This window comes from Neoarius graeffei, chromosome 9 (assembly GCF_027579695.1).
Source record: "Neoarius graeffei isolate fNeoGra1 chromosome 9, fNeoGra1.pri, whole genome shotgun sequence".
Taxonomy (NCBI): domain Eukaryota; kingdom Metazoa; phylum Chordata; class Actinopteri; order Siluriformes; family Ariidae; genus Neoarius; species Neoarius graeffei.
This window is the reverse complement of record NC_083577.1, coordinates 40,047,536-40,064,373: the sequence shown is the minus strand read 5'-3', so window position 1 is coordinate 40,064,373 and position 16,838 is coordinate 40,047,536. Positions and strand designations below refer to the sequence as shown.

At 44.0% G+C, this 16,838-nt stretch overlaps 1 protein-coding gene across 5 annotated transcripts in view; it reads right to left on the bottom strand.

Annotated features, from left to right (window-relative positions):
- fhip1b (FHF complex subunit HOOK interacting protein 1B) overlaps window positions 1-16,341 on the bottom strand; it is a 105,748-nt gene extending 89,407 nt beyond the window's left edge. For all 5 annotated transcript variants that reach the window (XR_009655351.1, XM_060929473.1, XM_060929475.1 and 2 more), the window contains exon 1: window positions 16,054-16,341. The gene's annotated coding sequence lies outside the window, so the exon portion shown is untranslated. The remainder of the gene's footprint in view (window positions 1-16,053) is intronic.
- Window positions 16,342-16,838: the final 497 nt, after the last annotated feature.

The window sequence follows — 16,838 nt, the reverse complement described above, 5'->3', positions numbered from 1 at the left end:
TTTTGCAAACATTTTGCTCATACACTCATCAGGAGTGCCTAAACATCTACATTAGAGTGACTGGAACAGCCTTGATTTTGCCTGATTATCTGAAGCTTTGCTTTCTTCACTTCCTGCTCAGTGCTGCCTGCATTCTGCATCATGACTTGACATATGCTGAATAATTCAGAGTCAAGTGTTTTGCAGCTAGGGTTTGCCACTCCTCACAGAAACACACAGAGAAACGATGCACATGCTGAAATGTACCAGCTGATTTGTTTAGTGGTCTGGGTTGATTCTGTACACCACAGTGACTCCGAAAGCCCTGAAAGTCACTATACTGATCTATATTAGGCTGTAGAGTCTGGGTATCCAACCCAGAGTAGATGATCTGTCTATCAATCATCGACTGTAGAAGACATGGACAGTGTATCGTGAAGCCAAAAAGTGGAGCCAGGACAGGTCTAGCGCCCCTGCTGGCTGGCTGCAGTACAGTTTTTAGCACCACCCATCCCCATGTGTCTCTATGACAAAACAAACAAACAAACAAACCTCTTTTCCTTGTGATTTCTCATCTAAACTATCTTCCCATTTACACTGTCCAATTTGAACAGTTAGTTTTCCCTAAGCTGCACATTTTTAATTTCATCAGAAATTAGGTTTTAAAACATCATTCTACTACATTGTAAGCGGGTGTGACGACACTTGGGAATGATGTGATTGGCCAGAAGAAACCGGCTACAGCACATACATCATGCCCTGTCTGTTCATTACATATATCGACTTATTTCTGCACGTATGCACTAATACAAACTATTAGCCATTTTATTAGAAACATCAAGAGGTTTAATATGCAAAGGCGAGTTTAATTGTTCTCGTTACCTTGCCACATATCCATCTTGATAGTGATATTATTCCAGTATTAAAGGGCATATTCTGGACCAATTTTGTGAGTTTTTTTATATGAAAGTATACACACTCATCCAGAAGGGTACTTTTGCACAAGGCCATCTGTCTACAGCAGAAAAAAAATAAAACAAAACGCGTCTGGAAAAATCCCAAGGGAGTCTGGAGCCAGATTCGTGACGTCATCTGCAGAAGCACCAGCAGGCTGCGAGAGCTTTGCACGGTTTCAGTGCACAGCCTGTGTAGACCAAGCGCTCCCGTTTCTCTCTCATTGTCCGGTCTTTTGGGAAACGATGAGCACTAATCCCATCAAGATTGGTGTTGCTACACCCTCCTACGATACATCTGTTAACCATTTTAATTAGGGGTGGGCAAAAATATCGATACAGCGATATATCGCGATACTTTGTCTTCCGATTCAATATCGATACTCAAAATTTGAATATCGATATTTTTTCAAATAATAAATCATGTTTCAGACGGGTTGTAAATCCAGTACGACTTCCGCACCTCCTCTCCGTAAGGTGTCGCTGTGCTGCTATCTCACAGCAAGGCACTCTTCGTCTTCTCTTTTTTTCCCGGTGGTTGCAGTGAGGAAAAAAAAAACAAGCAAGCATGGCTGTTAATGTAAACCTAGAGATGCTGCCGAACTTTAAGGCAGATGTTTGGAGGCACTTTGGATTCCAAAGGAAAGGAGAAAAAAAAAAAAAAGTGAGCTGGACAAAGAGTACGCACTTTGCAACACCTGTTTCGCTCCAATTAGATATTCAATTTCTACTGCAGGTGACATAATCAGCTCTCAGAGGAGCTGTCTCACCTCTGAGCATGCTGACCAGTTGCTCTTCCTGAAGAACATGCAGTTTTGAAATGTGTGCTCACAGTACAGGTTTGGATTAAACTTTACACAAGTACTAAGCACAAGTTAAGTGTTCTCAGGTTTACAAAGAACAAATTGATATTAGTGTTAGCACTGAAATGTATGTGCAGTCTGCAGTGCAAGTTTTAAGTTTTCATAAAACAATTTGATTCTGCTTGTTAAGCAGCACTGACGTGTCCATGCTTACAGAAAAGTTGAGAATACGAGCACAGAAATGGGAATTTTCTGTATGTTGTAGTGAAGCAACTCTTGGTTTTGCCAGCAGTGGAATAGAGACAAATATATGTCTGGCAAGAGTGTGTAGTTATGTATGTGAAATGTAATTTTACAGTGGTCAATAAATTCTGATTTTCTTCAGTGACACAGATATCGTGATGTGGTTGAAATTTCTTGCAATATATCGATTATCACTGAACCGTGATATTATCGTTATCGTGGGCAAAATATCGCCATAGTATCGTATCGTGAGGTATCTGGTGATACCCAGCCCTAATTTTAATAAGCACGCGATAACGTTGAAGAAATTTGCAGAAAACCACCAGGTCGTTTTCTCATAAACAAACCAGCGCTGACGTAGGATTCAGAAGGAGGCGTCCTGCAGATGACGTCACAAAAAATCAATGTTTGCCGGGAAATCCAAATGCCAAGTTTTTTCAGAGGCGGACCAATTCACCTCAAATGGCTTGATTTCAACAGAATTTTTCTGGTATTGCGCAAGGTAAAAAAAAATTGCAGAGAATGCAGAATGTTACAGATATTTAACCAAAAGTTTAACATAAAATCGGAGAATTACATTGATCTCGCTCCTGAATTTACCCGTGATATGCACTTTAATTGCATCCAGTCAGCCAGCTATCAAAATCTGCACAAAAGCCATTAGTTCATCAGTGAACACATACACTACCAGTAACATTAACATGGATTTTATGAGTAGGCTAGTTAGCTTACAGCATGCTCGGAATAGCCATGTGTCCCAAATGAGGAGTTATTAACGCACTATATTGAATGGCTAACATTAGGTCGCATCAAATGTCTGAATTTCCAGGTCATGTTCATGTACTAAACGTCCTTCCTAGACACGTCCGTATTAATGAAATATCTCCAGCTGAAACTATTTAAGCTCTCTGGGTAGATGGAATACAGAGAATTTGAGACTGTATTCATCGGATCATTTCTACCACTGTACATTGGGAGAAAGGGGGTGGGACTACGAAAGGAGTAGCTGTGCCTGTACCTTCGACTCTCGTCTCTACTGCGCAGACTCTGGCTCCAAATATGACGACAACACGGCAAAGGATTTTGGGCTTCATTTATATAGAATGGGAGGCAACAGATCCACACCGTCCATGTTTTCTACAGTCGATGGTCTGTATAAAAACACAACTACACAGGAATGAAGTGCTAGTTTGACCTACGTGCAAGGACGCGTTATCCTAATGGGCTTCATGGACAGCTGCCCAGGGCCTCGGCCACTAGGGGGCCTCGGAGGTAGCGAGATCGGAAAATATGAAACGATATTTTCAGAAGTTTTGATCATATAACATTTTTGATGCATTTCGCCACCCGTAAGGAAGCCCACCTTGTCCCGTCGCATAAATCACCCGTCACTGTCCACCATGTCTTCACACGCTACGCCAGCTTGAGTTCAGTGATTTAATTAATGACTTCGCTTTCCAGAAAAGTAGGAAAGTGCCCTTGTAAGTTGACCCATGGCTGTCAAACTGAATGCGCAAAGCTGTGTGCCACTGCTGTTTGGGACATTACGTGTGTGAAAGGATGAAATGTTTCACATAGCCTAACATTTTGAGATTTATTTCTGAGAAGCAAGATATTTTTCTTTCTTTGTTATCGCTCTTTGTTTTCACAAGTTAAAAGTCGCCTGGATTCCAAAATGAAAACGAACGGTTATATACCAAATGAATGTTCTTGTTCTGAATACTAAAGAAACTGTTGTAGGCCGAGGTTATGCTCTTGACATGTTGTTCATTGACTCACTCATTCAAAGGCTTCTTGAGGCTAAACTTTAGTTAACCAGACTTGTTAACCGTGATGTCTGATGGATTTTTTCACCATGCAGTTGCCTATTTCACCATTGCTTTTTCTCCATTAAATAGGTGTTGATGGATATAAAAGTTTTATCGTTCAATAGTATTTCTAATTGTGCCACTGTCATCATTTAAGTTTCTGTGTCTAGTTAGACAGGCGCGTCTGAGGGGGTGAATTTGCTGAGCGCAGTTGACAACAGGCGGGAGTGGGGCCTCGGGGGTGTGTCTGCCCAGGGCCTCAGCAAGGGTTAACGCGGCCCTGCCTACATGACCGAGTAAAGGCCTCTGCATGCTCTTGCGACAAGGCTTTCGCAGATAGCTTTTCGCAGACAGTTGTAATTTATCGTTGAGCGGGGAGTATAGGCGTGCGCGATGTTATTCACCACCACAATGCAAGGGGGCGCGAAGTCGCTAGGAGTAGTTGGTGGGTGTGGTTAGTGGAGTGTTTATCCTCCGGTTACTTATAATGACTAGAACTTTTTTTTTTTTTTTATAATGACTAGAACTGGAGTCGTATAGATGTACATACTTCCTCACTTCCTCAGTCAACCACTCTTCATGCTGCTCCATCTCCGCTCGTGTTTTTAAAAATGCCGGTAGTGAAAACAAACCAAACCGGGAAAGTAGGGAAGCGGAAGTGCGTGTACAGCGGATGTAGAGTGGACCAATCGGAGCCCTCTTGTCTGCGACGCTGTCTGCGAGGCTTCTGCGGTGGTCACAATTTTTGGGAGGTGCGCGCAGAGCGTCTGCGAAGGTGGGGGGGGGGGGCTACGCAGACACTGTCTGCGACGCTATCTGCGAGGACTGGGTTGTCAGCATAAATTGGCCTTAACACCTCAAAAAATAAATATCCTCCAGATTTTTTGAAGAAAAGGTATCTACCAAAAGGTACTATTCGGTATGTTTGCCAGTAAAGAAAGCAACAACCTACCAAGATAACAGACCTATACGCAGGTAAAGTTAAATTGGTATACAGATTTATTTAAAAAAAAAAAAAAAGACACCTTAGGTTTCGCAAGTGCGTGTTATACATATGTAACTACAGTATAGGCTATGCATTCTACAGAGCTATGAATAGCTTCTATATCTGAAAGGAAGTAAAAATTCAGAGAACGCTCTTTCTTACAAAGTCATTTCCTTTCTCAAGTCATAATAAATCATTAACTAGAGGTCTGATAATAGCAGGTCACTGCAGAATCCAGAGTCGGTTAAGTCACACTACAGCCTCACACAGATCGCAGCACAAGCTACTGACTGGGTCACTGAAAAAATGGCGCAGAGTCAGGAAAGGTCACGGGCAACAAAGAGGAGTCTCTGGGTAGCATGTGTGTCAAAGGATCCAGCTATTTTCTGCTAGCGGCCTGCTTTTACAGTGGCGCAGTGGCTGCGACGGAGAAGGGCCTTCCAACAACATACTGCACATCATACACAACAGCTGACCCTGTAATTATGGAAAACGGAGGAACATTATAAAGTATATAGCAAAAGAAGGGGGGGTGAAGGGTTTTTTTTTTTTAAAGCTAATTACTATAAGGGAGCTCATTCTTGTTCTTGTTCATTCTAGCATAAGGGTTAGAGATGGCATAATACCACTTACAAATAGTGAAACCCTCGCTGTGTCCGAAATCACTCACTACATAATGGACTAGATAGTGAGTTCGCCATTTTATAGTGCTGTCCGAATGTACAATGAGAATTATTACACCCTATATAGTGGACTCACAGTATCCCACAATGCACCGTGAAAAGGAGCGTACTGTACAATTGGTCACTAACCAAGCAATATATCCCATCATGCATTGCGATCATGCTGAAAGAAATCAAATCAAAAACCTCAAATTTGATTTAATAAAAGGCAGCGGCAAAGAAGAAAATACTCAGCCTTGATTCAAAACAACTAAAAAGATGCAGCAGACACAAAGCACTTTGTATTTATTAATGTAGGAAATACGCTCAGTAGAATATATCTCTATCACAAAAATACATGCAAGTATTTATTATTTTGAAAACCCACCAGCTGACTGATCTGGCATGTTTTAAATGTGCGACGTGAATAACGGTGCAGCGGAGTAGTGTCTGAAAGTGTTTTTTCATTTTACCAATGAGCTCGCTATATCGTCCTCTATATAGAATTCTATAGATAGTGAGTAGGGAGGAGTGAATGAGGCCAAGTTTACATTAGACCGTATCTGTCTCGTTTTCTTCGCGGATGCACTGTCCGTTTACATTAAATCGCCTGGAAACGCCGGGAAACGGGAATCCGCCAGGGTCCACGTATTCAATCCAGATCGTGTCTGGTCCGGTGCTGTGTAAACATTGAGAATACGCGGATACGCTGTGCTGAGCTCTAGCTAGCGTCGTCATTGGACGACGTCACTGTGACATCCACCTTCCTGATTCGCTGGCGTTGGTCATGTGACGCGACTGCTGAAAAACGGCGCGGACTTCCGCCTTGTATCACCTTTCATTAAAGAGTATAAAAGTATGAAAATACTGCAAATACTGATGCAAATACTGCCCATTGTGTAGTTATGATTGTCTTTAGGCTTGCCATCCTTCCACTTGCAAGTGGTAAGTGATGTGCGCTGGGATCACACACACAGCGGCTCAGTCCCGAATCACTGCTTGTGCACTTCACTCACGCGCTCTGTGAGCTGCGCAGGGCCGGAGTGCGCACCCTCCAGAGGGCACTCGCTGTTCAGGGCGGAGTGATTTGGAGCACAGGATGCCTGCGGAGCTGAGCGTATCCGTGTATTGGCGTTGCTGTGTGCACGCGAATCGTGTATTGGTGTTGCTGTGTGCACACTAATCGTTTTAAAAACGTTAATCTGATGATCCGCTGATACGGTCTAATGTAAACCCCACCTGAGTGAGTAATTTCAGACACAGCAGTTGAGAACCAGCCAATAAATGAAGCATTTCACAATTAAACTTTCACACAAAATCATTTATTGTAAATACAATAAATATAATAAAATCAATCCTAAACAAAATGACCCTAGTTCCAAAAAAAAAAAAAAATTCAATTCCAAATTTTTGCCATTTGTTACAGGATCCAGTACGTTTTCTCCACGATCTACTTTTTCTGGTACTGGCCTGATAATGAGATTGTTGCCATCTCTAGTTAAAGGTAAAGGAGCAGGTGATTATTATAACCGCAGGTCACATTCCACAAGTCAGTAAGTGACCAAAGTCCAAAAAAAAAAAACCCAGAAAGGTCCAGCAACTTCAAAAGGCACGAATGACTCCTACCCTTTGGCCTCTTGTGCATTTGTGTTAAACATTACGACAGAGCTATCTAGAACAGCCAGTGCTTCGTTGTGTGGTTTTGGTTCTAAGAGCATTATGTTTGTGCATGGTTTTATGGCACACAGCTATTACGCTCCACAAGGAAGCAAAGCCATTATGAACTGCAGGGCTCCAACATGACTCACCATGTGCCTCGCTTGCAATACTAGCCTCATGCTGCGTGTGGGAGAAGATGCAAGAGGAGTTTGCAAAAGACTTGCGTGGCAGAACGGTGACAGAGAGAGACATGCACTTTAGCCCGAGTTTCCAAGTTGATCAGCTTCCCCTCAGGCATGCTCGAAAACTGTCAAGTGGAACATAGTCAAGCCAAGCAAAGGCGTCCACCCGTCCTTACTCATCTCTGCTTACTCACTGACAGCACTCAAGTTCGGACTTGACTTGCTCAAAGGGAAGGGCAATTAGTTTAGAAACAACGAACTTTACTCTGCAAGGACTAAAAGACAGCATCTAGTTTTAGAAAATAAACAGTACAACTAGTGGCAATCCATTAAACACTTCAGATTTCGCCTGCATGTGCACATCGCCTTAGGTGACGTGCAGGTCTGCAAAAGAAATCAGAAAATACTCGGCATCTCCAAAGGAACGTAAATGTAGTAAATCGGGTGTCTGAAGTTTGTTTCTGTTGTTTTGCACTGAAGCCAAGTGATTAATGTACTTAAAAAGTAACTGAAGTCCACTTTCACGCCCTCACTTTCAGTAACCGCTTTATCCTGGTCTGGGTCATGGTGGCCTCTTCCATGAAAACTGGGTGTGAGGTGAGAACACTGACTTGCCAGGCCATCGCAGGGCACCATGCACGCACGCACGCACACACACTACTCCTAGCTAATCCACTTATACCCCTTTTCAACCAACAGGGAACGGGTTCTTGAACCGGTTCTGTTCAGGATTCCTTGAACCTTGGTGCCAGCCAGCAAACCAGCCCACATCTTCACCAGTTTTCAACTGAACCACTAATCAATTCATTCCATTTTTCTGAAGATTTATCTTTTTTTGTTGGTTGGCAGCACGGTGGCGTAGTGGTTAGCACTGTCGCCTCACAGCAAGAAAGTTCTGGGTTCGAGCCCAACGGCGGCTTTTCTGTGTAGAGTTTGCATGTTCTCCCCGTGTCTGCGTGGATTTCCTCCAGGTGCTCCGGTTTCACCCACAGTCCAAATACACGCAGTTAGGTTAACATGGGACGGCCTTGGGCTGAAGTGCACGTATGCAGCGGCTTTGCGCACCTATGATGAACTAAATTTCGTTGTACATTTGTTCAGTGACTATTCTACATTGCGATGCTCTGCTTCCTATCCACTGATGTCACAGTTCACGGGGGGGGGGGGCAAAAAACTAACTTTTGATACCAACTTTTCAGATTCTGATATTTTTGGTCGAAATTCTGGTGCGCGAACCAGAATGGAACCTGTTCCCTGTTGGTGGAAAAAGGGTATTACTGGCATGTTTTTGAGAGAAGGGAGGAAACCAGAGAACCTGGAGGAAAACCACACATGCCCCTTTTCCACCAAAGCAGTTCCAGAGCTGGTTCGGGGCCAGTGCTTAGTTTGGAACCGGGTTTTCTGTTTCCACTGACAAAGAACTGGCTCTGGGGCCAGGAAAAACGGTTCCAGGCTAGCACCAACTCTCTGCTGGGCCAGAGGAAAGAACCGCTTACGTCAGCGGGGGGCGGAGTTGTTAAGACCAACAACAATAAGACCGCAAAAGATCGCCATTTTTAAGCGACGAGAAGGAGCAGCTGTACAAATGCGAAGTCATCCATTATTATTGTTGCTGCTTCTTCCGTGTTGTTTTTGCTTCGATATTTGCGCCAAGGTTTATGTAAACGTAGCGCCGCAACTTCCGTATACAGCGACGTAATGACGTGGCTCCACTTAGCACCGCGAGCGATGGAAAAGTAAGCTGGTTCTCAGCTGGCTCGCAAGTTGAACGAGTTGTGAACCAGCACCGGCTCCGAACCAGCCCTGGAACTGATTTGGTGGAAAAGGGGTAACAGTAATCTGAGCTCAGGCTTGAACCAGGGACCATGGAGCTGTGAGGTGGTACCCGCTACACCACCGTGCACTTATTTTTTCCTTAAACACGCATCCTCAAACAGTGTATAAGCCTCAAGCATGATCCATTCCTTAAATCTAGATATACAGACTTGCTAATGTGGTTTAGGAGTACAGCATGACTATAAAAATGAGCAAAACGTCACAGTAACTGAAAACCGTGGCATCACGGGCAGAGAGACCTTTGACAACCAGAATCACTTTTTTCCGCAGTGTAGTTCTGGATCATTCCAACGCCTGGACCCTGACTCTCAAATGTTTGAGAAAATGTATAAAAAATATTTAAAAATTTATTCCTACAGATAATAAGGTACTTCCACTCTTAATACATTTGTAAATATCCATTTACTTATTTTACACAACTGTTTACTTAGCAGTTAGAATGTAAGGCTCATGTTGCTCGTAGCAAGTATTTACACATTTGGGTATGTTATTCGTGCGTTAATCTCCAGCAAACGCTTTATCCTGGTCGTCGTTGGCACAGCACTAGAATACCGGGCGTAAAGTGGGAAAACACCATGAATAGGACACCTGTCCATTGCGGCTCACCATGCTCACACACATTCACACCTAGGGGCAATTTAGTGTCGCCAATCCACCTACTGGAATACTTGTGAGAGGTGAGAGTTAATCATTGACCCTAGAGGAAACCTACAAAGGCACAGGGAGAAAATGCAAAGCTCCACACAAACAGTAGCCCAAGCACTGGATTACAGCGTGGACTCTAGAGCTGTGAGGTGGCAACGCTACCCGCTGTGCCACCATGCCGTCCAGTTTTAAGATGTATTTACTCAAAATATTTTGCGTGGCACAGACCTTTCTTGGCTGATCAAATCCTACTGAAGTAGGAGTGTGGTGTCATTTTTACTTTTCACTGAAATATCACACAAATATACACAAAGCTGGCTTCAGGGTGACTTTGTGTCATTGCTGAAAGGAAAGCTAATGCACTGGCAGGGTAAATACAGTTTACCTGAGGGAGTTTCAACAAACACCTGGAGGAATGAGTGTTGACTCTGTGACCCAGCTACAGACAGACGTCACACCTGGCACTGGAACAGCCAAGCGTTTCGGTTTCACAGACTCAAGTCCAATTTGTACAGGACGGTATTTTTCACCAAATATCCGAGTGTCTCACACAAACCTATGCAGGATCGTCACACTAACGACACTTGATAATACTACAAACCGACTCCTTTGGCATTTATTATATCATCTACCTGCTTGTTGTAAAGACTGTGACTTGATCATTAGTAAGGCGCATGGCCATCACACGTACAGTACACCAGTCAAAAGCAGGCACACACACCTACTCCTCATTCATAGTTTTGATTATTTTCTACATTGTAGAACAATATTGAAGACATCAAAACTATGAAATAATACATGGAACATATGTGGGAAACTAAAGTGTTTAAAAAAAAGTTTCATATTTTAGATTTTTCAAAGTAGCCAGCATTTACCTTGATGACGCTTTGCACACTATTGCCATTATCTTAACCAACTTCATGAGGTCGTCACCTGGAATGCTTTTCAATTAACAGGTGCCTCGTCAAAAGGTAATTCTTTTTTTTTGTGCCTTCTTAATGTGTTTGAAGATCAAACAGTAAATAATAACACAGTAAATAGCCCTATTCTACAACTGTAGTAATTGGGGCGGCACGGTGGTGTAGTGGTTAGCGCTGTCGCCTCACAGCAAGAAGGTTCTGGGTTCGAACCCAGTGGCCGGCGAGGGCCTTTCTGTGCGGAGTTTGCATGTTCTCCCCGTGTCTGCGTGGGTTTCCTCCGGGTGCTCCGGTTTCCCCCACAGTCCAAAGACATGCAGTTAGGTTAATAATGGGACAGCTGTGGGCTGAGGTGCCCTTGAGTGAGGCACCCAACTACCAACTGCTCCCCGGGCGCTGTTAGCATGGCTGCCCACTGCTCTGGGTGTGTGTGTGCGCATGCATGCATGTGTTCACTGCTTCAGATGGGTTAAATGCAGAGAGGAAATTTCACAAGTGTGTGATGCATAAAGTTGTGCTTTCTTTCTTAATCCATATTAGGTCAAGAATAGCTCAAATAAGTAAAAGAGAAACAACAGCCATCATTACTTTAACACATGAAGTGTCTTTTAATTGTCAATAGAGAATCTATTAAAAAAAAAAAAAAAAAAAACTGACAGGAGGCTCACCCAAACACAACCAACCATTCCGGACCAGGAGTCCGTTTTCCATGCAGGTTCTCTCAGCGAAAAGTTTACAGATTTCAATCTTTATAAAGTTCTTATAAATTCATTTGGATATATAATCAGCATTACATTTTTAACTTCACTGAAGAAATACTCTTTCCAGACATGGACTTTAGGACTGCTTCAGACAAGAACGCAGTCTCAGAGACACAGCGAGGATAATAACAACAACAACAAGCCTCAATGCCAGGCATTGCCCGAATGCCCAATTTGCCCGACCAAGACTCTCAGGCAGAAATATTTTAGCGAGTTAGACCTGTTCGGGCACACCTTTAAGCATAAAACAATTTGCACTTAATGACGGTTTTGGTCGGCTTCTTTAAGCACAAAAACAACTTTTGAGCGAGTACATAAACAAGACGTATTAACCAGCATCCTCGCCTCCCCCGTGATCACCGTTTTGTTTTGTTTTTTCTTCCTGATTTGTAACAGCGATTCTGATTGGCTTGTTTCAGGTGCGTGTGTGTATTTGTGCTTTTCATCACTACGTGTGGTCGCTGGTGCCCTCTACGTTTCCCAGGTTGACTTCAGGATGTCCACATGTTTAAAAAAATTAAAAAAAAAAAGCTAGTGGTAAGTACATTCAATGAATAGAAAGGCATGTTTGTGTCTCAAATAGTAAACCACACTTTCTACAGTAAATATATATAATTTACATAGTGAATTAACCCATAGATAAATATATCTTACCCCATTTATCATTTGACATTGGCCATCATGCATGTGAAGTGAAGATGAGGAGGGAGGGAGGTATAATATTTTTTATAGTTTTATAATTCATCTCTGCAATATTGCTAGTCATTGTTATAGGCAAAACAAAGTGTGTTTTGGGTCCTAAACTCTACATAAAAAGACGCATTACATACTCATACTGTATGCAAGTCTTACATATACGATATTGATTTATGGTTCATGTTTTCAGGGCTTGTCTTGTTCTGTTGCAGAAATATATACATTTTTAAAAACGTACTTTTGTCTAAATAACTCACTTATACCCGTAGAAAACGTATCAGTCTTGCCTTGAACCATGTACTTGAAAACTTGCCGAAATACCACAAAATTTTAGGGCAAAAGGAAATTCAAGAGGGAGCAAAAAAAAAAAAAAAAAAAAAAAAGAGGCCATTACGGTGTCAAAAGTTAACATTGAGACCTGTAATAATAATAATCATCATCATCATCATCATCATCATCATCAGGGCAGCATAATGGTGCACTGTTGCCTCACAGCAAGCAGGTTCTGGGTTCTAACCTGCTAGTCACTCAAGCCTTTCTGTATGAAGTTTATATGCTCTGCCCCAGCCTGCGTGGGTTTCCTCCAGGTGCTCTGGTTTACTCCCACAGTCCAAAGACATGCAGATTAGGTCAACTGACTGCTCTAAATTGCCCATAGGTGTGAATGTCTGTCTGTGTTAACAGACACAGTGATAGACTCGTGAAAGAAAGCACAACTTTGGTGGTGTTTACATTAGACCGTATCAGTGGATCATCAGATTAACGTTTTTAAAACGATTCGCGTGCACACAGCAACGCCAATACATGGATACGCTAATCACATGACTAATTAGACGGCACGTCACATGATCCCAGTGCATATCGGGCATGCGCAAGTCACTCACCACTTGCAAGTGGAAGGATGGCAAGCGAACACCTTCTCCAGCAGATAAACACACCTGGCTGTGATGTTCATGTTCTCACTGAGTTTAAGCGCCTGAAGGAGGTAAATAAGTTGAAATGTATAAATAAACCTCAGTGCGGCTCAGCGCTTCCTCCTGCGCTCCAAATCACTCCGCCCTGAACAGCGAGTGCCCTCTGGAGGGTGCGCACTCCAGCCCTGCGCAGCTCACAGAGCGCGCGAGTGACGCGCACGAGCAGTGATTCGGGACTGAGCCGCTGTGTGTGTGATCCCAACGCCAGCGAATCAGGAAGGTGGATGTCACAGTGACGTTGTCCAATGACGACGTCAGCTAGAGCTCAGCACTGCGTTTCCTCGTTCCTCAATGTTTACACAGCACCGGATCAGATACGAACTGGGTTGAATACGTGGGCCCTGGCGGATTCAAGTTGTTCCGCCTGTGGAGTCGTTTCCCGGCATTTTAATGTGCACGGACAGTGCATCCGCGACGAAAATGAGACGGATACGGTCTAATGTAAACACCACCTTTATTCATCACACACACACACACACACACACACACACTTGTGAAATTCCTCTCTACATTTAACCCATCTGAAGCAGTGAACACACACATGTGAGCAATGAATGCACACACACACATACCCAGAGCAGTGGGCAGCCATGCTAACAGCACCCGGGGAGCAGTTGGGAGTTAAGTGTCTTGCTCAAGGGCACCTCAGCCGCCCACATGACCTGTCCAAGGTGAACTCCGGCTCTCACCAGACGTCAGCTAGGATCGACTTCAGCTCACCTTCAACCCTTAGTAGGATAAGCAGCATGGAAGACTGATAGATAATAAATGTGTTATTTACCAGCTGGGAGGTCCGTATGGTGAAATACCGTGACCGAGGTCTTGAAAGTACTGAGCGAGGCCCTCTGGGCCGAGGTCATGGTATTTCACCATACAGACCGACCTTAAGCTGGTAAATAATATATTTTTTTCCTTACCAAATTCTAAAAGAAAATGAGAGCGCCCGAAAGGGAAAACCAAGCCGAGCCGCCGTCTTGAATCCTCATTCACGGCTGTAATGCAAATTGCTTCCTCCTCGGTATACAAGTGCACTTCCATGGCAGGAAAAAACTACATTTTGCCACCTATGAAGTCCCCTATTTATACAAATAGGAGTCATTCAGGGCAGCACAGTGGTGTAGTGGTTAGTGCAGGAGTATGAGAGGACTTCCAGAAAACTGGCAGACATCTTAGCCAGAGTGGATCGTTCATTTTTGTCACCCTGGAACGACCATCACTGAACAGAGGTGGGTGTCTATGACATCTTATCAGCCGCCCACAATACAGCCATCAGCATTCTGATTCGGATTCTATGATGATCCATGAGAGAATAAATACTGGATACTCCCTAGTAGTCAGACAGAACTGAGGATGCCTTTCGGAGGAGAGGCGAAACGTTTTCAAGAATCGTCAAGCAAGTCCGGTTGCTCTCTTCAACCAACCACAGATTACTATGTACCTGGACGACTGAGTTTCTTCATAGATATGGTTAGTGCTGTCGCCTCACAGCAAGAAGGTCCGGGTTCGAGCCCCGTGGCCAGTGAGGGCCTTTCTGTGCGGAGTTTGCATGTTCTCCCCGTGTCCGCGTGGGTTTCCTCCGGGTGCTCTGGTTTCCCCCACAGTCCAAAGACATGCAGGTTAGGTTAACTGGTGACTAAATTGACCGTAGGTGTGAATGGTTGTCTGTGTCTATGTATCAGCCCTGTGATGACCTGGCGACTTGTCCAGGGTGTACCCCGCCTTTCGCCCGTAGTCAGCTGGGATAGGCTCCAGCTTGCCTGCGACCCTGTAGGACAGGATAAAGCGGCTACAGATAATGAGATGATACTTGTCATTTTTAGGGCATATCTAACAACCTGTGTTTTCTTTCTCTCTCTCTCTCTTCCCCCCAATCTGTCCCTCTGAGTTACATGTTGATCCTGGGATTGAAATGCTGGCCTCTTCTGCCCCTCGGACCTGCTTGATCCATCCTGGTGCCCTGTGTCTGGTCGGAGTTTTATCGCACCGCTCCTGTGAAGGACGGCCCCATGAGGACAGTTGAGGGTTATACCTGTTAAAACTGTTAATATTACAGTCAGGCTGTCTGTTGTTGCCCAAATGAGGCTGGGTTCCCTTTTGAGTCTGGTTCCTCTCGAGGTTTCTTCATGTCGTCTGAGGGAGTTTTCCCTTGCCACCGTCGCCACAGGCTTGCTCATTGGGGATAGATTAGGGATAAAATTAGCTCGTGTTTTAAGTCGTTCAAATTCTGTAAAGCTGCTTTGCGACAATGTATAGTGCTTTAAAAGCACTATACAAATAAACTTGATTTGATTTGATAATGAGATGAGGAGTCGTTAAGGATTCAGCCATTATGGAACCCGGACTGCGAAAAAAAACAGCAGTTATTTACCTCCATGTAAACTTAATCCAAACCAAATAGGGCTTAATAGGTACCGTAATAACATGTTTCTGCTTGTACCCAGTAGTGCTTGACTTTTTTTTTTTTTTTAATAATGGAGTGACTGAACTTTGATCACTTTACTGGCTCAAGGAATGTGACCTGCAGATATAATCTCTGTAGTTTTCTCCTTCTGAGGCCTGTTCAAGGGTTTGTCTTTCACACTGTTAGAACAGGTTGCTTGCTGAAATCAACTTGGTATAAAAACACACACAGAGTGCCCTTAGGAATTCCTGGCTACATTCTGATTTTGCTGTTTCACTGGAGCCTGAAGAAAGGACTGTTCAGCACAGAGACAGGGCCAGAGAGCCACACGCAGTCTGAAATAAAGTTAGCTCGTTGATGAGTAAACACTTTCCATTCAGCTGACGTTAATCACGGCTGTCATACAGAACACCCCAGCTAGCATTAGCTTTACTCTGAGGCGAATTCAACAGAAACCCCAGCCAGCGAACAAGTCTCGAAGGGTCACTGAATCCAGGGTTGACCCGAAACTTAGCAGAAAACTCAAATATGCCTCAAAATAACGCTCACCTTCTTGATTTTCCGCTCGTAGCCGGGCTCACCGGAGCTGCCAGTGATACTGAAGCAATAACTGTTAGCTCGTCTCGGCTCTGCAGTTAGCCACAGCCGAGCGGCTCAGCTCTTCACTGCCGACCGAATAACAGCCAGCCAGAGACGAAGACAACATGAGAACCGTCACTGTTTTCGCTCCAGCACAACTCGCTTCCTCTTCGCGTCTCCTGCAGTACCAGGACTGTCTGTCCTCGACTATTAAATCTGTAAGAGCTCAGGCTCTTCCCCCTTCCGCAGCCATCTTCTTTCTCGAGTTCCTCCGTTGCATTATTTTTCCTTACCCGTATTCTGACAAGTCCCGCCTCCTGCTCTAGGATTGGTTAATAGTTCGTGCTCATGAGTAATCCACCAATCGGAGCAAGGAGAGAACGCTCGCGCAAGAAACAAGGGCTGGTCCGAATGCGAGTGGGAATAAGGTGCCGTAAGAACACACCCACACTCAGAGGGACGGGCGGTGTGGAACCGCTACTCGCGCACCGCTACACCGGACACGGACACGCCTCTGTCCTGCTCAGGCTTCACACGTGGGCTGATTCTGAAGGACACGGAAACTGAATTTCTGATTACATTTTTAATAACAATATTATATTAAAATTGTATAATATATATTTAAAAAAAAACCCGAGACTCCTCTTATAACTGATAGATAGAAAGAGTGGCATGCAAAAGTTTGGGCACCCTTGCTGAAAATGTCTGTTACTGTGAATAGTTAAGTGAGCAGAAGATGAACTGATCACCAAAAG